General features: G+C 37.8%; 1 protein-coding gene across 9 annotated transcripts in view; it reads right to left on the reverse strand.

Annotated features, from left to right (window-relative positions):
• FRYL (FRY like transcription coactivator) overlaps positions 1 to 23,575 on the reverse strand; it is a 162,217-nt gene that overhangs the window by 101,924 nt on the left and 36,718 nt on the right. The window contains exon 1 of one of the 9 annotated variants that reach the window (XM_066185717.1): positions 18,561 to 18,604. The exons of the other annotated variants lie outside the window; for them this stretch is intronic. The gene's annotated coding sequence lies outside the window, so the exon portion shown is untranslated. Of the gene's footprint in view, positions 1 to 18,560; positions 18,605 to 23,575 lie in introns of those variants that run through there. 9 annotated transcript variants of the gene reach the window in all.

The following is a 23,575-nucleotide window of genomic DNA, read 5'->3' on the forward strand; positions in this document are numbered from 1 at the left end:
CTAATCTTAAACTGTGCTACTAGATACAATAAAAGAAAAAAAAATTGCAAACTCATAAAATATATGCTCATTTTAAGCATATTCGGTTTCATACAAATGCTATTCTGATTTTCTCAGTTATGTAAATTATTCTCAATAATATGTTTAGATGGACCAAGAAATTGAGTTTCTCCCAGATGCCCTTTTTTCGAGGCATTCTTATGAGGCCCTTAAAAAACCCCACACATAACATGAATAATAATCTTGATACTGCTATGAAACACTCAATGCCAAGGGAGAGGCACAGCAGACTCCTGACACCAGAGCAATGTCACTTTACAAGATAACGTAAATAATGTGAACAAAATTCAGTCTTTCACAGTGAAATTAAGTATCTATTAAGGGCCACTGACCACACATTTTCATACAGTGTGATATCTAGATATTCCTTTACGTAATGCACATTAACTGATTGGTAACACTACAAATACAAACACAGCAGAAGAAACTGGAATCAATTTGAATACATTAGACTATACATGATCAAGAAAAGAGACCTGCTCTTTCTCCCCTATTTCTCATACCTTAGTCTCGATACACAGTTCTTGATGCATAAACATATTATTTTCAATGCAGACTACACAATTAATTCATCCAGCAACAACAGCTATGGAATTCTCTCTTCTTTCTTTGTGTTGGCAGTGTACAGCGAATTTTCTTAGGAAGATGTTTAACAAAGATTTTTGGCTTCATACATGTGTCCAATTACACAACTGGCAAAGAACTATTATCTCATTAACAGCTCGCATGGACTAAGCCTAGAGTGCAAATTCTTACCTCACCTCTCTCAATTCTTTACTCATTTTAAGTGACTCTTATGGAAATAATTAAATAGGCAGCTGGTACTTCTGTCATGCATTTAGGACATGGCACATGATGATAAGATGAATGGATTACCCACCTGTGAACTAGAAATGGGCTTACAAGTAGCTTCATTCAGTGGTATCATTCAGTGTAACGTTTGTAAAGCCAAATCAAACCTTTCAGTGAGAGGAAGTTTTATGTGTATTGATAACTTCCCCTCCACGTCTAAATCGGAACTTACATTTTACTTCTGCAGCAGAAACACTTCCCTATTAACAACTTATCTAAAGACTTTCAGATGTATTTAATTTCAGCCGAACTCTGGGACAAAGGAACAAAAATGAATGCTGCATCAATAAACAGAAGATAAATTCATTTCAACGAGTGGTTAATTAACCATATGGCTGTAACATGAAGGATAGTCTGGGAGAGAATACAAAAAGTGTTTTGAGTTTATTGTAGGATCTGGTGCTATGACAGCTGAGCTTTCATTTGGACTTAAAAACATCCCCACAGAACAAGATCTTCATAGAAATTGTCTAAGTTTTATTGTAAAGATTCTTTTTTTACCTCCAGCAAATATGGACATCCTTTCTTTAGGGAAAGTTAACTCAACTGAGAGAGCAACTGTAAATTTGTCTCGTTACAGGTACTCACATGAAGCTTGTTTTCTGCTTTCAAAGCCTCTGAATACACAGGCAAGAATGGTAATATAAACACTACTTCTTGCCAACACAAAGACACCGCAGAAATTCTAAGGCATAAAACCTTGCCTGGCAACATCTGATTTTCTAGGTATCTGGGCCCTTAGAAGACTTGCTGCTACAGATGATCCTCAAATTTTGAGCTTTGCCTTATAACTAAGTAATTTAGTCCTTCCAGAGATTCAGTAGTCTTCTTCTCCACTGCTGTTAGTATCTCTGGCATTTACATTCTTAAAATGTGATTTTTAGATTTTCATTTGGCATAAATTTCTAGAAATACAATCAGTCTCCCACAAGAAAAAAGGCAAAAGAGAAGTAATATTGCATCAAACCTAAAAATGATATTTATATAATTAAAAAAAAACCCAAACAAACAAACTACAAATATTTCAGTTTAGAAAAAAAAAAAATCTCCAGCACCTGTGAATCTTTTCCACCCTATAACCATTGTGTGGGATATATGAAGTTAATTCCCTATGTGTCAAACACAAAAGAGTCCTTGAAAGGTCTTTTTCCCTCCTAAACTCCCCATAACCACAATCCTCTAGAAACCTTTTGCTATATTGTCTGCCACATTGCTCCTTTTCCCCTTTTTGGTACTAATATTCAGATGCTCTTTGAGGAAGCATTATAAAGAGAATTCTTATGCATTCTTCTTGTCTAGCTGCTTTAATGGCTAAGCAAACTCTAACCAGCAAATAATCCAATTCCTGTATGGGAGTTTCTCTCTTATAGTCCCTTCCGTACTTTGAAAAGTCAAAAGTGAAATAGGTATAGGATTTCTTTCCTGAAACTCTAGAGCAGATAGAAAGATAAAATGGATTAGAGATAAAATCAGGGAAATTATTTTTAAATACTTATTTTGCGTACACTCAGACACATGAGAAGAGAGAAACTGGGCTATGAATTTCTTCAAGTAAATCCTACTGGCTTTGCCATTATGGACTGTGGCAGTCATTCCTCTTATCTTTATACATAGGTGAGAAGTAGCACCTTCTCTAAATATTGTTTCTAAACCTCTATCCTCATACTGTACAAAGAGCACCTGCTTCTCTACAGAACTGCGACTGAACAGGACAAACAACAGCCACGTACACAACGTATAATCACCTCAATCAGATGGGTGAGTGTTTTTCATTTACTGGAGTAGAATACACAAATACTTATATTAATAAATTTAGTGGTTGAAAGAGATCAGATCTGACATACAGGATGGTGTGGGGATACCCAGGGCTGTAGTCAGAAACAGACTGTTTGTTGTTACTGGGCTCCCTCTGTCCACTGAGAATGTTGGATTTGACAGCATCAAAAGCTGCTAGAAGTTACAGCTCCAAAGATACTGCTAAAGATCATCTGATCTCTAGTGCTGAGTAATTCTCGTGTAGTGTCTGACAGCAGGACAGAATGTCCCACCTATGGCACAAGCACCACGGCAAACAAGAAGTATGAAATTAAATAATAATTTTTTAAAAAATCATGAAGATGAACATAAGATAAATTTTACATACATTTTAAAAAACCCTCCACAACACAACAGTTAAAAAAAGATGGGAAATACTTGCTGAAATTTCTACAGGCATATGCAAGAAGTACAACTCATTTTTGGACTCATTTTACAGAGCCTTGTATGGTAGACCATGCATGTAGATTATTATCAGACAGGAAAAAAAAAGAAAAATTAAAAAATAATTTTGATAGCATGAGATGCCAAAAGAGCAAATCATACACAGTAGAAAACAATGAGATAGAACACAAAAACTGGAGGGGGAAGAGGAAATCAGTTTGAACTCAATTGTCTCAAGTCCTGCCCAGTCACTCTTGATTACAGCATGCCATCAGGATATCCTGGCCATTAAAGTGTCAGATCACTAAAAATATAGTTCATGTAATTCCTTTCCTAGAACAACTGCCAGAATAGAAAACCTCTTCAGATAAAATACCTTAATTTAAAAAAATATTTTGAATTTCACAAAAACCCTTACTTAGAAAGAAGCAAGATTTAATTAATAGCATACTCCCAAACTACTAATTTATTTAACATGCTTTATTTCACTGTCAGAAAGCTGCTCTCATGCAAGATCAGCTCCAAAGAATGTAAAGGATAAGTCTCATCTGTCCATAATCCATCACATTTGGAAGCAGGATAATGGCAGGAATGTAAAGTTTCGGGCCTATAAGTTAAATTACCAACAGCAGTTTTCAGAAATGCTCTTACTGTCCTGACATTTTATACAACTGTAGCCTTCAAGTCAATTTTAAGCTGCACATATAATACATGAATTTCTGCTTGAAGACAGCTCTGCAATCAAGTGGCAAACTTCTCAGAGAAACAATACCACCCCAAGCACACCTCTGGTACTTGCAGTCTCCTTGCCCAGCAGACCTCATAAAGACTTAACATCCCGAAACTGTCCAACTACTTGGCACAGCACAAGCAAAGAAAGCAGGCATCCATCCTGGTATCTCAGCTTCCTTCAAAACACTGACCTTTAACAAATGAGCATAAATAACTATCAACATTCACTCATACACAAATTTTGTGTTCCCTCAAAAGAATAACCACAAAAGCATAAAACCACCCCTAAACTTGTTTCTTTACTTCCTATCCTCATTAGCATTAGGCTTCTACAGCACTGCAAGTCATACTTTCATTAACGATGCAAACACAGAAGCAATTCTATTCCAGTGTGATTAACTTGCCAAAAAAAAGCTTACAGTAGTAATTTTAAAGGGCAGTATCTGATGCTTATTTTTTATTTAACTTTATTTCTGGAACAGGAACAAAGACATCAACTTCCCACTGAATATGGAGAGCAAAGAAAGAATTGTGTAACATTGGCTTGTTCTGTTGGTTCTTCTGATCCACCTGAACTTTCGAAAACATAAAAGAGCCCCCGCTACATCTGAGCCAGTAGTATTCCCTGCTTTTCATGGGGGCCTATAAGTTGAGGGTCATGACAATACTAATCAGACAGTTACCATGCTTGTAGATGGTATGCGCATTCATGTAATGGCTGAGAGGCCATAACTCATTAGCGTTACTGCTCCTTCAGTTCAACCTCCTGGAGTTTTTTATTATTTAGAAGTTGGTTCCAAGGGGGATGCCGATTCCTACAGAGCAAATTTAAGCTTGCTGAGGGCAGTTTGGTTTTTCACCATTGCCTCTCCTGGCTGATGGACTCCCATTCGAGAGCCACATACTGATGGTCAACTTTTCAAGCAACAGGGAAGGGCACGCTGGTAAATTTGCATGCACTCATGACCTTTCTGACTGGCACAAAAAGTGAGTCCTGCTCAGCCCATGGGGTGAGGGAAGTGGGGCAGAGAATAGAACACTTACTGCCAAGAGAGAAACTCATTTATATGCTATCAAATTGAAGGCTGCACCATGCTGGAAACACACTGATACCCTGAATCCTGTGTTAAGCATGAGCTAACAAAAGCAATAAAATTCTATCAATGTGACATTAAACTAAAAAGAGAGAAGAAAGGAGGCAAAGGCAGCAGTGGAAAGATACACTAGTCAGGCCTGAGGAGTGAAAGAGTAGGAAGAGAAGGAAAGAGAATTTTATTTGCTCCTGTTTATTCCAGATGTCTTTATACACTGTTCTGTAAGTTAAGGAAGTACACATTTCCACAGCAATGATGAGGGAACCTGCTCTGAATAAAGAAATCATTTCCATGGTATGCTAACTACAAGAAAAGAAAGAAAAACACAAACTAAATCTAAAGTTTTAAGAAGCAGCATTTAAAATCTAAAACTAAGACAAGGATGTAGCAGCAAAGGAATACACAAACACAGGCTGCACAGACTTCACTCCAACAGTTGTCACTGCAAACATATCACCTGTGATGATGTTTTATTTCCTTTCAATACATTAAAAGGTATGTACACACCACACACAAAAAATGCATCCTGTAACCAGGTCAAAGTGACCACAGGCATGCCTTTGTTAACCAGCAAACAGAAACTTAAATACCTTATCTCATCTTTCCTAATTGACAGCTCTCTGGAAAAACAAAACTTCACATCCTCAGTTTGCAGACTTAAGGACATAAAAAACTCTATTGGTCCACTGTACTTGAGGAAAAAACAATGTCGAAATGCTCACCGAATTTATGCTTAATCTTATTTCCAAACAGATTGTGTCAGAAGCCAGAAGCTTTCGCAAAGACGTCTCTTGCAGAGCACAACCCAAGATAGTTTGTTTAACCTTCTCTCCCTTCGCTGCCTGCTTATTCTTTCCTTGTGAGAAGAGGGCAATTCCAGCCCCCAGTTCAAAGAGGAAAATACTTTTCCTCATTATCCTCATTATGCTCATTATCCTCAATTATCCTCATTAATGTCAAATTGATACCTTTCCTGAGTAAATGCAAGAAAGAAATGAATGCTGGCAGTTTTGCTCTAAAGGACTCTGAAACATCAGTTATAAAGCAACCAAGAACTTCAAACAATGCATCAGTAAAAAACAAACAAAAAATACCCCAAAACCAATACATTAGCCCAGACTGGGTCCACTTACAAAAGCACATTCACGTATTTGTAAATAATTGTCTAGTGAAGTCCTCAGAAATATTGTAATAATATTTCTGATACCAAGGTATGTTTTGAAAGTCGAACTGTTAGGTATATATGCACAAGGATTAAAAAAAGCAAAGAAGAGAATAAACAAACAAATTCCATGGAGCATTGGAATATGCTCAAGCATACACAACATCAGGCATAGAAAATGTCTCATGCATTAAATATCAATTTCAGAAAAGAACAACTGTTCTATGCTCTGATTCTGTCAGTTTTGCCTGGTAATCCTCCATATGAACATACGAACTGAGAAGAAAAATAAACTAGACTAACTCAATCTGCCACATTTAACACAAACATGTCAGAGGCAGAAAAACAGAAAAAGTGAAACCAACACTTTCAAAAGCATATTCTTAGAGTAATTTTGCTGAGGAATTTAAGAAAAAAATACCCAACCAAAAAAACTCCACTTTTTTTCACATCCAGGTAACTACCTAAATTTAACTCTAAAAAAATTATCTGGTCATTTCCCTGAATGAAAAGAGGGGATCAGCTCTTCTGAAAATTCAACTCCAATGGGTTTCAGTTCCCAGTAGATATTACCAAAGAGTTATTAGCACATAGGAGAGACTAGCTACTTTTCAACTAGAGCATAAATTTTCTTGTGAAGGCATACACATATCTTACAATGCTGTTGTAAGTACTGTTTTTAAATTAGGTGTAGTTAGTTGTCTGTGTTTTTCTGTTTATCAAACGTGCTCTTCTGAGCCAAGTCCTTTCATTCATCAAATTATACAGAAAAACAGCAGTGTCAGCTGCTTAATGGATTGATAGTCTGGGATATCTATTTTCCTTGGAAAAAAGTTTGATGAATAAGAAAAATAACAAATATATGAAAAATTTAGGACTGTTCACTAGGACGCTTATCCAAATTTGCTTTGCATGTGTGGGTTAGTCTGGGTATTGTTTTTTGAGGTTTCTCAGTGTTTTTTAGTCTTTAACAGCAAAAGGTTTACGTCAGACCCTAGCGAGCAAATTTTTTTTTAGGAATAAGCATGAGACACTTGTATTTCTAATCAGACTTTCTGACTAAATTTATCTATGCATACTGCAAACAAAAGTAAACTAAATTAGGAAGAATCCCAAGTTGTGCAATTCCTTAGGGATTCAGGGCTTTAAGTCCTCAGATGAAGCGCAAGGGCATAGCACAAACCTGGCAAAAAAATCCCACCCAGCATGCAAACAACCAGCACTCAAACTGCACTTCTATAAGAAGACAATACTCAGTGCCATGCAGAGCTATTCTTAGCCACCATAAACACACCAATGTTTCAGAGTTAACAGCTTCTTTGTCAGTTTTATGGGAGGAGACCAGTCACATTTGAAATAAAAATAGGTTGTCATATGCTTGTCCATGGAACTCCAAAATACATGGCTAAACTGGTCATTTAGAAGACTTGAGCTGCATGTATTGGTATCATAAGGAAAAAAAGTCAACTCTTTTTCTCCTACCTTCCTCAACTTTCATTTTAAGTTTTTATCTGATTCCAGCTTGCTTCAAAAAGTAGTTTGCTCTCTCCGCAGTAGGAACCTTTGTCTGGATTCAATACATTCTTTTAAGCTCTAAAATGCATCAGAGAACTGCAACTGAGAGGCTGAGACCGGTATGAATGGGAAGTTCTGGTTGTGGAGGCACCAAGGAACGTGAGGCTTTCAGCATGGCCTGCATGAACAACACCTGGCTGAGTGGGTACAGAGATCTCCCTTCATCCACCTGCAGTTTCACAACACACCCAGATCTGGAGACAAAGAATCATGTTACAACTCACAGAAGTGGGACAGGATGGGCACACTGAACAGTGACAACTCCAAAAACACTGCTCCAAAATCTGTTGCCAACTGAAAAGGAGCCCAGGACATGTGGAGAATGTTACACCTGGCATTCTTGGCTCCCATACCATGACCACAGGTTACAGATGTAATAGCTTGACACAAGCATTGTGATGCCTTTTTGCTGGACAGACACCTTGAGCACCCCTATCCTAATGCCTGGCTGCTGGGTGGACCTCTTGGACACATATGCTTTGCTCCCCTCAGTTCACATTTTAAATAACATCTGCTTTCCCTCTTACAAGGGCTCACATTTCCATCTGCTTCCATGGTTTATACAATGTTGCAACAGCATTTCCTACACCTTTGTGTGGGAAATATTAAACAGTAGGTTTTGTATATGTGTAGGAAGATATGGAAAATATCCACAGTCCATCAGCAAAGTAACAGATATGCTGGTCTACAAGCTGATAGACAGGGATAAAAACATGTTTACATATAAATCCGTATATTAAAGTGAGCAGCCTGTAAGGAGGTGAGACAACTGTGTAATAGCTACATTCGATCTGCAGTCATTCAGATACTACCAAGTTTTGAGGCTTGAAAAGGAACTAAGTATCTAACTGCATGTGCTGACACCACCTATGGCTGGGCAATGACAGTAGTACTTGCATGATATTTGAAGACTACACAATTCATGACAAATACAAGAATGAGTAATATAAAGGAAAATAATATAAGAAACTATTACGTTTCTGCTTTAAAAATTCTCCAATGCAATTCCTAGGAGAGGATATCACAAAATAAATAATGGTCTGATAATCTGTAGGGGTCCTTACTACTGCTACATGACAAAAAAAAATTAGGTCACTTAGGTTTCTAACCAGAATTACTACAGACAGGTAGTCAATGCTGCCATCTCCAAAGCTGCAATATATAAATACATTGGCAGCATTATTTTTAAAATGGAGAAACACTTCCTTCATTCTTGCTCAGGTATACTATTAACAGAACTGATATTATGCATTGCCCTGTTACTCCCGCTTAACCCTGGAAATCTCAGACTCTCTGATCAAGGAGCTTGATTGGCCTGAGCTTGGCTTGAGCTTCCTTAGTATACTGAGATCACACAGGCAAATTCTGTATCTATTCCAATAAAACATTACCCCACTAATCACTCTCCAGTAATAAAACACAGATGAGATGAACTACTGACCAGCTTCTGGGGGGGAACAGAAGCAGAGATGCAGTTTGGCCACGGTGGGACTGCACAGCTCAGTCTGGGGTTAGGGCCCCAAAGCAGGGAGCGCTCCAGCCCTGGCACCTGGAAGGAGACCAAATGCAAACCACCAAACGATAACAAGCTCAGGCCTCTGCCAAACTACACTCTTGGCCAGTGACCTGGAAATGTGAGTTTCACATCCAGAGCTCATCGCTCATCTTTTTCCCTCAGGATGTGGTATTTAAGTTTGTGTGGTCACATATTAACACCACCACAAAACTGAGATGTCTAAATCATGTCAGGATGGCACAGCTGCACTTCCCGGGTCTCTGTCACTTCTCTCAGCTCCCAAATAGCTACAACTATCTGATATTCACAATTGGCTTCTGGAAGTCAGTCTTAGTAACCTCAGTCTTAAAACCACAAACGATTCCCAAGAACTTAACATCATTTTTCTCAGAACTATTAGGTAGATGATCTCAGAAGAAGTAAACAAGAAGAGACACAAAAGCTTGAGAAAAACTAAAAATGTGCAATATATGTTAAAAAATGCCAGTATCTAAATTAAACTTAACCAAGGACACAGTATTTCCTCATTTCAGGTTTTCAGAATAAGAAGTGCAGTGCATGCTATTTTTTTTTTTTATTTTAAAAACTTGCATCTGCAGCAAGACACCCGTTTGGCACAGTAAGATTGACTTTTAGTGATGCTGAACGTCAGCTTCAATATGCTTTAAAACGTTTTTGTGCTCAGTGGTAGTACAATTCATACCCTTTACCGCATTTTAGACAGTGGAATCCTACAGGTTTGCTCCAAATAATATAGAACCTATGCTGAGGACCTCCCAGGCTCTGTCCTGCCATCCTCTCCCCTGCTTGATTAAACACATGTTCTTGTTTCCCTTGTCTTCTCCAAGATGAGCACTCCAGTTTTCCAGTTACAGTAATGTCTTTAGGGATAATGTGGCCATAAAATACAGGTATGAACTATAAACTAAAAATAAATACATAAGCAAAACTTATTCAAGTAAACCTTTGAACAATACTACAGTGATAGATACTAGGAACACTTCTAAAAGTGAAATCACTTTCCTTTTGGTCACCTTTTCCCATATTAGTGAAACTTGGGTTTGCCCATAGTTTTCTTAAGGTAGTTCTTTCAGAATTAGTGATACACTTTTTATTTTTCCTATGGAAGGAAAATTTTAACTTGAAGTACTCTTTCAGGGTTTTTTTAATCACTATTTAGGAAGAAAAAAAGTAAGATAAAAAAACTGCAAAATCTTTCCCATCCATGCACTTCTGCTAGGTTATTTCTAGGTTTTAGGTTCCTCTTTCCTTTTTTCCTACCCAGTTACTTTCAGAAGAGAGAGTGGTTCAAAGATGAAAATACCCCTACAAGCAGAACAATGCATGATTCCACCTTAATATCCCCAGCTTAGTCTATCACAGGTTTCTGGACACAGAGTTCCAACAGCTAGCAAAAAAACTTTGAACTTCTCAGCCAAATCTCAGTGCACCTGGGTTAGCTTCCTTCCTTCTTCACGTTGCTGTCATAAAAATGAAGTGCCAGTTGCTAGCCTCTCATTTTTCAGGACAAGACCTCATTTGTAGCTGAAAGAACAGTAAAAATCTGGTGATATTTGGCCCAGCTGCTACGTCCTGCTGACAGCCAGCACAAAGCAAGATGTTGGAGAGAAAAGGGAGGCAGGTTTCCACTGAGATGCCAGACATGCGATTTTCTAAGCCCAACATGGGCTGCATTAAGAGCTGCTGAGTTACTGACCACTGACCCTGGCACCCTCACAAACATCACTGTTCCTAACCTGAACATCTTCAGTTCTAGTTCAGCAGCGTGAACAAAGGCAGCAAACAGGAATGATGAATAAAAGAAGCAAAAGGATGAAAATTAACAACCCCCAGAGCTACTTACCCAGCTTTGATAGCAATGTGAATGTAACAATTCTTTCAAGTACCCATTAATTAGGTACCATTGATTTGCAAGGGCTTAAGGCATTCATACATCTTTCTAGACCTTGTCTGCACCAGTTGTCTACAAAGAAAACTCCAAATCACGTGCCAGCTGTGCCTGATGGGCAGAAGCACAGGAGTTATTTATACCTCCCATGCTGTGCTTTCCTAAGATCTCTTTACAAAATTAATTGCTTCTAGAACTTAAACGAATTCTTGAGCAAGAAACCTATAAATATTTATGCTTTAAATTAAATTTTTTATTTTTGAAGATTGAAAAGGTTTATTTTAAAACTCTTGGAAGTCTGTTTCTGAGGCTACATATATCTGACAAAATGTACTCCTTTCTGTTGGATTTTCAAATTCTTGATTCTTAGGAGAAGAATGAGAAAAGGCAAAGAATGAGGAAAATGTGTCATATGCCTGTTTTTTTCTATTACTACTTTGAAAGCATTCAAAATACTTATACATATAAATTCACTAGTTGAATTTGTTCTGAACTGAGTAAAATCTGTCCTACACAATTGTGCCTTTCTTGTTTTTTCTAACTATACCTAATTGGGGCATCCAGTTTAAATTCTGATGAAAATTAATTAAAGAATCATAAACCACGTAATTGTGTAACTGTATTGAAATATTTTCGACATCTAGCTTTTTGACCATCACTGTATTTTAAGTACTTCTGTATCAGTTTATAAGAGACTCCTGGATTTGTCTAATGAGAGTTAACAATGCAAACTCAATAAAAATTTTATTTCTTTCTGTACCTTACTTTTCCAATATTAATATTCTAATATTAAAAGCAGTTAAAACAATTCTATGCCTCAGTATTTTATTTTCTTTTGTTATTGGAGCTTGGTAGTTTATTACACAGATCATGTTTCATTTAACTCCCCTGAAATCTCTCACAAAATGTAGTTTCCACCAGACTGACTAATATAAACCTTTGCTTGTGACATTCACACAGGTAACTGGGAATGTTAAGAGTTTAAAAAACTTAATTCTTATTTCCAGTAGTATGGCCCAGTTTCTTTTAGGCTTCAAGTGTCCTTTCTGATTTAGAATGGCCTTTTCCTCTTTAAATTGACCCTTTATTTTGCACTGTACCTAACAGAATTTAATACCTCCCTTTGACTACCATGATTACTCTTTATATAGGAATGAGGAAGAATACTTACTTCTATACAGCAAAAGCTTCTAACTACATGTACACCAGATATAATATAGCAAACAAAAGTTGGCAATCACCTTTCCAAATAAATAAATGTCATTGTGACAATTATCTCCTAAATGCTATTAAACCCATAATGTCTAAACCTTTCCCCTTCAAACACAAAAGCACCAGAGCCAGAGCGTAAAAAAAAAAAAAAAAAAAAAAAAAAAAAAAAAAAAAAGTCAGCAGAAATAGGGTATTTGATATGGCTTGTTGCAATTGGTTTATCTGGAGCTTTCCTGAAGTCCATGCAGAGCATGCAGTTTATTCCAACAACAGTAGCTGACAGAGTGGTTTGCATTTGGTGCACTTTCTCCTTTCAACAGCATTCTCTTCTGCAATTTGAATAATTACAGATTCTAGTTATGGGTTTAGCAGAAAGTCTATCACTTTCATAGAAAGAATTTCCCAAAGGGAAGCCCATTCTAGCTTATCTATGTCTGATGAAGATAAATAATATATATCCAACACATAATGTACTTCCTACAACACAAGCATTTTATTAAAAAATTAATACAAAGAACTTCACACAAAATAATCTTCAAAAAAAATTTTGTTTTAAATAATACTTAAATATTTTCCATTTTTACCTGCAGAGATGTCCAAAATAAGGCCCAAAACATCATATATCCTTAGCTAATTACAACTGGCAAAAAAATCTGGATACATACACTTCCCTAATGAGCATCCACACTCTAATGCCCAATTACAGAACAGACTGCTGACATCAAATAGGTAAGGCAGGCAAAAAGTATACATGTATGTATGAATGCTTAGCCGTACTGGAAGATAGACCAACCTCAAAATACCCAAATAAACCCCACACACATCTTCAGTCATAAAGAAAACCATGCAAATATAAGAAGGCTTTGAAGCAAAAGGCAGGAGAGCAAGACACAAGGCTCCAGCTAAGCTGAGACATCCATACATGCCCAGGAGAGGCAGGCAGCTGACCCTCAACATTCTGGTACAGGAGCCTCAACACTCACCCTCCTTCCCTTGAGATCATTTATTTATCTATGCTGGGTGTTCTTCAGCTTCAGGGTGGTACTTGGCTTCAACTAGTTTGGATGTTATAGTTACAGCCTTGTTATCTTCTTCCAGCCTACATCCACTTTAGATCTTGTTATTTCAAATTTACCCAGAAAAAAAGAAAGGAGGGAGGGGGGGAAAAAAAAACCCCCACCCAAAATAGCAAATTTTACTACACAGAATGTTACAAGTACCTCATTTAATGGAATATATGCCAACACCATATATCAGGAAATGCAATGACTCAATTATGTGACTCAAGATGTACTGCACAAGAGACCATCATCAAAGGCCGCAGAAGTTCATAAACAGAGCCAAATATGGAGGTAACACTCCACAATATATCAATACACTGATACATTCACACTGGATTGGGCAATTAACTACTGACAGAAACTTGGTTTTCCCATGAAAACTTAAAGGCTGTGGAAAGGTCATCATATGTCCCTTCTACAGGAAAAAAATTTGCTGCTTGGGTAGTACAGGGACCTATAACTACATTTATTAACACAAATTACCCTAAGATGTAATCTTATTTTGTAATGTTTTGTTTTGTAATGTATTGTTTAATTTTTTTTCAAAAAAAGCAGAATTTAGTAGCTTTTTCAAAATTTAACACATTTGGATTCATCTTTCATTTAAAAAATTCACTTTTCAATACGTCAAAACAATTTTGGAAGATACAATCATAAAGAAAAATTACTACATTCTCTAGAAAGAGCTTATCATATTACAGCATACAAGGCAACACTACTAACAGAGGTGATCCTTTGAAGTCAAGGTTACAATAAAGAAGAAGTTTCCTACAAAAAAGACTGAGCATATTATTGTTTGGGATGCTTAACACTAGAGAAATAAAGTTAACAACCTACTTAATATTGTACTTATTTAATTACTATTATTATTTTAGAAGGCACCAAAAATAGTATCTCATGAAAATAGGATTTCTCCACATTGTGAATTAATACTGATTTTTCCAGTGGAATATAAAAGCTGTATGAGAATTCTCTAGAGCACTGGAGTGCCACTAATACCTCTTAGCCCAAAGGACAGTCTGGAAGGAGAAGCAATCATGTAATGTCTCAGACCAAATTTTTCCTCAGGGTTTATTTTTCTTTGCTGTTTAACACTTAATGGGAAAACAAGCTGAAATTTATCATACAATAATGACTTCTAATACGTTAAATACTCGTGCTTTTATCAGTTTTAATAAGAATAATCCACTAGCAAAATTGCCAGAGAAGCAGCAAATCTGTGGTTTTGCTAAAAAGCCATGCACACCTCCACAAATACTCCGCCTCAGCCGTGTTCTCCTAAAGAGTAAGACTGTCAAGAAAACATTTGTTTCCCAGAATTCTTCCTGTGGTTCTTTTTCATATACATTCCTATCATGGCACTATAACATGACCTCTCTTATTTAAATTACAGCTTCACTGCTGTCCTCAAACAAAAAGTCACAAGATAAAAATGAAGACACTACATCTACTTTGTTAAATACTGTATTAGCAGAGCAGAACCTCTCTTGAGAGCCAAGAGTTCATTTTTGGTTGGTAAAGAAGGAAGTAATCTTCAGTCAAACTAATCCTACGGGATGATAAGTGAATCTTAAAAAGCAAACTCCAAGTGCTTTTTTTCATTCACAGAAAGAATGATTCAAAAGTATCTGCCAGGCAGCTCCCCAGTTTTCACGTGCTCGTCAGCACCTGGCAGCCATAGCTCCAATAATTCACTTGCTTTTAAAGCTGCTCCATTTCTCTCTGATTTTATAACAGTTTCCAAATCAACTGCTGCACAGGCAGATACAGCTCGCTCTCCTGGCAGGACTTTGTTCCCAGGCTCACAAGTCTCAATAACTTTGAAAATCACTGTCACAAACCTTTCTCAAAAAGAGGCCAAGGGCAAAGACCTCAATGTAGCTTTGGCAGGGGCACTGTTAAAGTGCAGCCCTGTTCTCTCAACCAGCATAAGGTCTTGAGATACATGAATTTCTTCTGATTCAAGCTGAGCAAGGTGCTATGAAAAATCTCATGAAGCACCTCCAAAATTGATTCACCAGAAGAAGATAGGGATCTTCAAGGACAGAGAAGCACCCACACGACAGCTGTACCCTTCTGTTTACCAGATAGATACAGCACAACTGCAGCACAACAAGAGAAAGCCGCGCAATAGGTTTTAGAAAGATAATACATCCTAAATAAATAAATAAATAAATAAATAAATAAATAAATAAATGAAATCCAGAAATAATTCTTTATTTCCAAGCAGGACATGACTATTAATACAGTATATATTGGAAATAAGCTTTCATTAAAGCAGTAATGGATGGTACTTGTGTTTATTGGAAAGCCAATGTTCCTGTCCAGACTATAAGCCCCAGAAATACATGCATATTTTTCACCAAAACTTGTGCAACACCTTACAGAAAGGTATTCATTACTTAATGCTTTTCACTGTAAGCAGCAGCACATATGATTTTTGAACCCCCATACTGCATCACTAAAAGCAATTCTCATGGCATCCTGACGTCCTTAACCCTAAATGAATGTTTTTGTGGACAAAATATAAGAGCTTTCTTACACCAATAACATAAATAACAATAATATTTTTCCTACAATTTAGAAATTCAGAAGAATTGTTAGACAGACCACATATGGAAACTGCAATGGACTAAACAACAGAATCCAAGAGCATTGAGATACATCATCACAACTAAGATTCCTTAAATACTATGGAGCCAAGCAACCTGAGGACAAGCCAGTATAAAGCCCCCATTACATTCACAACTTCGGTAAGCAAATAGTTCTTAAGCAGGAACATCCTCACTTTACTGCCGGATTAAAAGAACATTCCTGACTCCATTTAAAAAGAAGTAATGCCTAAAATTGTTGGCACAGAGACAGCATTCTGAAACTAGGCCGTATGAATGTCACTTCATTGTTGTTACTGAAAGAAAAAAGATCAACTACAATAAAACCTTAGCCAGCACTGCAACATTATGCCAGCTAAGCACACTCTTAACCAGACCCATGGAGCTTTGCTGCCTTTTTGCTACACACTTAAACAGATGTTTATTTTTATGTACATGGAAATGCATGCAAGCACACACACTCCTTTTCTGACATCCTTCAGCATACAAAATTTTTAAGTTATGATATAAACCATAGAAAGTAGCATCTGCACCTAAAAATTCTATGAAAACACAGCAAAAACTTTTCTCAAGTAATTTCTCAGCATATGGATATTTACTGAATTCCCAAACTCATCCTCAACATAAATACTGTGTAATTCCTTGCTCTGCGCACACTGCATCACTTGATTAGAAAATGTTTTAGGAACAAAGCAAATGGCTTGCCCACTTCAGCTCAACTCAGTAAGGAATGAATGTGAATTGCAATCCTTGGAGGCAGCACAGGCTGCACGGAGGGCTCTGCTCCTGGCCGGTGTGCACAGCGCGCCATCAGAATGCGACTCCCGCACGCTCACGGAGCAGACATGCAGCAATGCTGGAATCACAACCGTTCTCACAAATGGAGTGACAATCCTGGAAAAAGTGAAATAAACCCCAGCTATCTTCACCAACGCACATAGAAAATTGGTTTGTTGGTAAGTGATCCAAGTGTCACTTCCTGATGAAGGAGTCAGGAAGATCTTACTCCGTCGTGCTTACATAACAGAGGGCATAAAGGAGAAAACATAGCATCATATATAACCTCTTCACAGACACCCTTTTTATTATTATTGCTCTCTATCTTGTTATTATTACTCTGTCTTGTCACAGCTGACAATTATCTAGTCTAGAAGCTGCAATTTATCTCCTTATCTATACAATTATATATCTAGTTGTAGACTAAATTTATTGTAACTGATTGTATCCTATGATTTACTTTAGTTTGGAAGCAATATACATGAATCAACATTAAGAATGTTTATCATTTTCATAAGGCATATTCTACTTCAACTATAAAATACTGGAAAAATCTTTTTGGTTATCTCTATTGCAGCAAACACGTTAGTAACTACCAAGCACAATTACAAGGTATAATTTGGAACAGATACTGTAATTTGCAAGACACAAATTAAACAAACTAAAAATCAAAACCTATAAAGAAAATCTGTTCTGAAATATGCATTGCTTTAATTTGTAAGACAATAGTCTAGAAGTTATCAGTCAAAAAAAAGAATTACAGCAGTTAATACAAAAAGCAAATCAGGTCTGAACGAGCTATCAGGACAAACTAAGTATCTGTACGTTATCCTAGCACTGACTAATATACTGTACAATAAATGACTTGCCACTAATTCCTTCAAACAAGATAGGTGAATATATACTACTGTGTTGGGTTAAAAATCCTAATGGAGCTATTTTGATGAAGTGTATGCTGAGTAGAAACTGTGCATCCCAGTACATCTCCAGCAGCAATTAATGAAACATAAAGGTGATATACCAATTACCTCCAGATCTTAACTTTTTCCTTTTTTACATATACAAGAAACATAAGGTGTAGGAAATACTCAGCTGACGTTCAGTTACGTCATTTTTATCACCTCCTAGTGTCCTGTCATGAAGTTGCTGTGCTTACGTTAGCAAAGCCTTCTACACAGTGCGAGGCAGCTCGGGACCGAGACCCTGCATTGAAGCATGTGTGAAGGGGTGATGTGAGGACAGACGGCTTGTCTGAACCAAGAGCAGCATCCTTGCTTCGCTGGTTCAATTCAGACAAGGAATCCTCCTAGAAACTCTAATTTCAAGCCATTTAAAAGATCAAAGTGGGCAGTTTTTGTAGGCATAATAATAGGTTTTAAGCACAAAAATAATGTCCCCCTGTAAAACACACTGTCCAAGGTTGACTGATTTGCTCCAAAGGAGCATTTGGAGCTTGACAGAACTAAGACATCAGCATCTGGTAACTCTGCGGAGATGAGCATCTACTTGTCACCTCTCTTGGACAGCAAAGGGTGCAAAGAACTTTACCAGACTAAAACAACTGCAGCCTCAGAAAATAAAATAAACAAATACATATATACACAAAATCTTACACGAGAATTAAGAAGGAGATAGCTCTCAGACTGGCTATACCAACTTGCGCCAGCACACAGGACCACGAAAACCCTGGTTTTTAAAGGGCAATTTCACATGGCAGCATGCAAAAAAAGAAAAGGAAAAAAAAAAAAAAGATATCTGCTACACTGCTGCGATTCCCGGTGCAGCAGCGACATACTTACTGCTACTGCCGCTCCAGGATTTCAGCAGAGACTTAATGCTGATCTCGAAGAAGAGGGAGTCCTGCAGGCTGAGCATGGTGCGGGCAGGGCGGAGCGGGGCGCCGGCCACGCCGCCGCCTCCGCCAGCAGCCGCGGGAGGGCCGAGCCGGGGCCGCCGTGACGCAGGGCCCGGGGGGCGGCGGCCGGGGGCGGCTCCTGCCGGGACCGAGCCCCCCGAGCCCCGCCCCGGGGCCGTGCCCGCCTCCGGGGTGTGCCCACGCTCCTCCCGAGGGATGCTCCCAGCGACACAGGCGCAGCGACCGAGCTACCCGGCCCTTGGCAGTCCAACGAAGCTACTCCTTGCAACTACTACAGAAAGAGGCTATAAAAGGCTGTTGGTGCTCTTCCGAGTTTTAAATAAACTTCCAACCGATCTGTTAAAAGCCTGATGAATTAAAATAAAACTGCCCAGCATTGCTCTACCCAGTGCCAAAAGCTAATCAAGCCTACGCTAAAAGATCAGCAAAATCAAAGAAGGGGTGGCAGTACTGAGGACGGAAAATGACAAATGTGAAAACCAGAATCACAGTGGAGGGCAGGAAGGCCGCACCATCCCACGGTGGATGCCTGCAAGAGAACTACAGCCAATTTAGGTCCGACACTGACAGCCAGTTGCAGTTCTGGATGTCCCATCCCCAGAAGTGTTCAAGGCCAGGCAGGATGAAGCTCTGGGCAGCCTGGTGTAGTGAAGGTGTCCCTGCTATTGCAGGAGGCTGGAACTAGACTAGCTTTAAGGCCCCTTCCAACCCAAATCCTCTTATGATTCTGCTAGCTCTTTGGAGTTTGGTTGGTGGTGGTTTTTTCCCTTAAAGTCTTTTAAAAGACTTGAGCTGGGGTTTGCTTGCTTTGGGTTTTTTTTTTCTTAGTGTCTTCTAAAGGACTTGACACAATTTTGGTATTTCTGATAGTTTACTCTGTCCAGTATCATCTCAAAGGCCACAATGGAAAGGCTCTTGGAAGTTACAGTTCTGGTTTCCTAGGCATGCAATCCAACACTGCCTTAGTTAGCACTAAGATTTTAATACCATTCTTTTGGGATAAAGCAAGACACTTCATCAACAGCCTTTGCCCATTTCAGCAGAAGGTAAAGCAGATCCAGATAAACCCCCTTCATCTTGTCCATACTACAAGTTGTCCAACTACAAAAGTTGGTGGCTCTGTCAGCTGCAGGTGTCATCTTTACACAGATCAAAACCACACCTGAAATTGTCTCACAATTTTACTGGACAATTCAAAAATTTCAGAGAGATTTCTACATACTGACAGGAAGAAACGACATGGAGAAAGTAAAGTTTGTTTCTGTAAGTGCCACCAAATTACATATGTACCTTGGGTCACTACCCCTGGGTCAAGTAACAGAAACTGAGAGAATTGGATGCTGAGATTTTTGTAGCAGTGGCTGCCAACAGCAGTTTAATTATGTCTACCTAAATTATAACTTGACCCACACCATACAGATGAACCAAAAAATCATGCAGATCCAAGGAAGACTGATTAACTAAATCTGCTTTAAGATGATTTTTTAAAAATTCACAATTTCAAAACTGCTGTCCATACTGTACTAGGAGTAACAAGCCAAGAGGAGGAAATAATGCCTGTGTCCTCAGGCAAATTAGAATTATCTGAAGTTGTAGGAAAGATTTAAGAACAGTGTCGATCAAATACTTTTCAGGTTTGGGGTTTATTTGTGGTTTTGGTTTTGTTTGGGGCTTTTTTAACCTATATCCCCCACCCCAAAAAGACAAAACAATTATCACTAACAGTAACACAAACCAGTTGATGCAAAACTAAGTGGCTCTAAGTGACAGATCTAACACAGCAGAAGAAGGACACTGGAGAAAGAGTGGGATCAGCCTGTCACTGCATTAGGCTGGTTCAAGCATCAGCTGCTGTCATTTAGAAGATGAACAGTTTTATTAAGAGAGAGACCAGTAATATCATTCAGTTTACATAGGTTAAAAATAATCCCAATTTCCCCATGCAAAAAATAATTTTCTATGTTAAGATACTAAATTGCCACCTCTATCACAAGAATGCTTTTTCTTCCCCAAACAGGGTACAGCAGAACATGCATCCACAGAGTAACTCTTTGGGACTCTGCATCAAACTTTCTCTCATAAGCCTGTTTCAGGTAGTATTACCTCATATTCCTTTTCATCACCCCTTTTATGAATACATTCAAGCATTCCTTTTTCCTCTTACCAAATAAGACATAACAGAGGTTGTATTTTGCTATGAGTGGGATATAAAGGTCAGATTTTGGAACTGGCTGATGAATTTCACCACTAATTTGAAAGCCTGTATTAATTATGGTTGGTCTCTGACTGCCTTTAACACTGGGCTACAGAGACTTCTTCAAAGGAATCGTTGTTAACAGTGTGCATTCCAAAATCATGAGCCAACTCTCTCAGCACCTCAAAAATAATGACTTTTAAAAATACACTTTGGGTTCTTTGTAGTTGCCCTTTTCCCCCCTCAGCTTTTATTCTTTAAGTTATCAGTGCCAAAAACTTACTAAAAAACAATCATCCCAGAAAGTCCAGGAGATACACTAAAACAACCCTACAAAAATACTAATCTCCATGTTCCACCTTCTGGAGTCTGTTAAGACTTTCAACAAATGGAGAAGTTGTCAGTATTTCCGTAAAGTAGTGTTTCAAAATTAAATGATTATTAGGTAATCTTTTTCAAAATTTGATTTACAACATTGAGGTGTTTGGCCAAGCAAGTTACATGGCCTTCCACCACAGCATCTGAGATTTCGTAGCACTCTTACTTATTCATAGTAGCAATCACCATCAACTGGGCTTCCTCAAGAATACTAGCAATTTTAATTTTACATGATTAATAGAAAAAAAAAACATTAGCCCATTAACAATTTCTAAGAAATGAGAACTGTAAGTACCAAGAGTATAAGCTTCTCCTAAGGATTTCAATAGATGCATTGAAGACTAGGAATATATAATATTAGGAACAAAAATATTTTGAAAAGAAAGATTCTAATACTACATGAATATGTATGCTCTCATACATACATGCACAGACATAGCAACTTTGATTAAATGGACATCACTAATTTATTAGATTTAGAAATGGCTTACAGCAAGTATTTTCACAGCCCCCCTCTTCCCCCAAGAAAGGCAAAACCAAATCATCAGTACAAGTCCATTTAACAAGTGGAGTAATGGGTCTGTTGGTATCTTAGACTTATCATATAAGCATCAGTGTCATAAGAGTTGTCTTATTGTACAACTGTGCACAAGCCTTACAAAAATTCTTTTTCCTCACAACTCAATTTAACTGCTTCATAACCAAAGGTGTGTAAATATCAATGACTGCCATATCAGACTTTTTGGGTTTTGGATTTCCTTTGAAATGAGTTAATGAAACAACCTACCAAATATCAGAATAAACAGAAGATTTCAGTATAAACCACAAAGTTTAAAACATAACCTTTTAATCAAAACAAGAATAGTAAAAGCAGGAAAGAAAAACTATGGATTACAAGCCTCTGAATCTTAGACAAGCACAGACAAGGCTAATTATTTAAGAAGAGCCCAACAAAACTCATCATGCAGAGTTACAAGATATCAACATCATGTATTTCTAGAACTGTGTTAGAAAAATGTCATTTACAGCATGGATTTTTTTTCCAGTTCCTCATTCTCAGAGAGGAAAATGAAAGCATCCTCTGGAAAGTACACTGTGTCTAAAACTGAGAGCAACAAGTATGACCACTAAAAATACTTATGCCTTTGAGTACTTTTAAGAGAAGTCTTCCATAAGATTAACATTTTACTATTTTTGATAAAATGGAAAATAAAGCACCTGCATTTAAGTATAAGCAAATTGCTTTGATCTGGAGCTGGTTCATGTAGGAAAAAAAATCCAAAAAGAAAATATGAAATTGAGGACCTGTGCATCCTCTTATTAACAGGCTGAACATTACACAATTCCAATAAATACGCAGTTTATATAGTGGTCCCAGTATTTGTGTACTTTTTGATTCTGGATCAATTTCACTTCTAAAGGAAGCAGACTACTGTAAAGTCTATTTTTGATACTTTCTCAAGAGTCAAGCTGAGGTGTGCCTGAATAAGCACACTGGTATCAGCAAGCTCTTAAAAGAACAAGACAAGAATTGGACTGTAGGTGCAGTAAAGCAGAAGTGCTCAATCTGCAGACACAAGCTGTTTGTACTCAACTAAAATGATTAATCCAAGTGCCCAGTCCACACCATGCTTTCTGCTCAGATATGGAGCAGAAACTCTCAGTAAAGAGGATGGCCAGAAGCAAATTGCTCCAGTTGCCTCAGTGACCTAAGTCAGCAGACTCCAGGCTGCAGATAGAGCGATACATTACAAGATTCACACACTGTAAGCCCAGCTGCTCCAGGAAGCATTAGACTGTCCATTTGTGGTACCATTCATCGATAGCACACTTGCCCTGTATAAGCAAAGTCCATTCAGCACTTCCACACATACCTTTTAGATGGAATTTTCAATACATGTACAGTAAAGCCCAGTCACAGGACAGGTAAGATTTGCCTTGAGTGTTTTAATAGCTAGAGAACCCAAACAATGTAAGCGATCAGAAACTTTAGCCCTGCAGATTGTACAGATATCAGAATTTTTATTTGTACAATTAGGTATTTAATAAAAATACTTCTAAAAGGATCATTATCCATAGTAGGATCAATACATTTACCAGAAATGCATATGCAAAGGCTATTTGCACAGCTTTGCTTTAATTCAAGTAACATCATGCCATTTTCTTGGAGCTACCCAGAGACATTGCTGGCAACTATTTTGAACAATGTACATGAAGTGCCATATGCATAATATTGCTGCTGCAGTAGCTGCCAGAGATCTGACCTGTGGCAAAACACTGATATGCAAGAACAAAAAAAAATTTCCAATTATTAGTATGATTCACACAACATTGTTTTAGCTTCACCTCTAAAGACTGAAAAGGTA

This window comes from Chamaea fasciata, unplaced genomic scaffold (assembly GCF_029207755.1).
Source record: "Chamaea fasciata isolate MVZ Bird 193981 ecotype frontalis unplaced genomic scaffold, bChaFas1.0.hap1 SCAF_6, whole genome shotgun sequence".
NCBI lineage: Eukaryota > Metazoa > Chordata > Aves > Passeriformes > Sylviidae > Chamaea > Chamaea fasciata.